Source organism: Bison bison, unplaced genomic scaffold (assembly GCF_000754665.1).
Source record: "Bison bison bison isolate TAMUID 2011002044 unplaced genomic scaffold, Bison_UMD1.0 scf7180017854624, whole genome shotgun sequence".
Taxonomy (NCBI): domain Eukaryota; kingdom Metazoa; phylum Chordata; class Mammalia; order Artiodactyla; family Bovidae; genus Bison; species Bison bison.
Window position 1 is genome coordinate 19,558 of NW_011485197.1, and position 1,286 is coordinate 20,843.

The window sequence follows — 1,286 nt, forward strand, 5'->3', positions numbered from 1 at the left end:
ATGGTTGTAGCTTTAGCTAGGCTCTCTTCAACTATCTTTTCCCCTGATTTCTCCTTTAAGCTTTGGTCCATTTGCCTCTTTTTGTATCAGACCCAGTATTAGCCTTCACTAATTGCTAGCTGATTGTGCTATTGTTTTTAATAATGCCCTGGGGCTCACAAAATAGTTCCACAATCTGATTACATTAAAATTGAACTCCTTTGCAGGAAAGAGAGTGTTGACAATCATCAAGTCTTGTTCTGGCCCTCAGAAGATTCTTTCTTATCTGTTCCTTTCCCTAATTCTATCAATTAAACGTCTAGCTGGTCTCTTCTTGCTACTAGTATTATGAAACTGCTAGACTGAAGCGACTTAGCAGCAACAGCAGCAGCCTTCTAATTGCTTACTTCCAAGAAGTCTTCATTTCTTGATTCTGTACCCTTATACCTTGATTGCTGAAAATGTTGACCTAAAATGTGATTTCTGAAAATGTGATTTCTAGAAAATGTAAAACACAGTCTAATCAATAAGGAGAAGGAGAAGAGGGAGGATAGAGAGGGAGAGGGAAGAGATGGTAAGGGAGAAATAGAATTCATCACTGACTTGTGCATCCAAAATATTTAACAGTCAAACCAAGTATAAGAGGCATCCTACAGCAAGTAGGAAAGGATGCCTCCTTAAATTTTGATATCCATAATCCAAAGAACAAAGGTTATGGTGAATAAAAAGGATGATGCCAAAAAGATTGCAGTTGCACAAGAAGAAAATCATGACATCTGGAAGCCTGGATGAGTTAGAATTATAGAGGAATGGAGCCTTAAGAAGTGGGAGGGAGGAAACTGGTGACCATTATTCTATAATAGAACCTCCCCTCATTCCAACAATATAGATGAGGCATCTTACAGACTCAGTGTACATGACTGGAACTGACACAGGATAAAATTGACCAGGATTTCATTCCCAATATTTTAATAATTTCAATTGTACCTTTAATTTTTTTCCCTCATTTGTTGGTATGTCATGGTCATGCACACTTTAGTTAGATAGAGTTGAAATTTTCAGATTAAAAACACAATTGCTTTATTTCTTAATATCTATGGGCCATATTGCAATAAAGATCATAGGCTGTTTGTTCCATAATCATGGAAGTGCATGATTCCTGGCAGAGGACTATAATGTAAGTTTCATCTTATATTCCCTGAGATGTGGGGGGAATGTGTGTACTCAAAGCTGAGTCATCATATAGAAACAAGCGTAACCTCTTTAGGACAGATGTGTAAGAAGGAGGAGGCCAGAAAGGTTTAAAA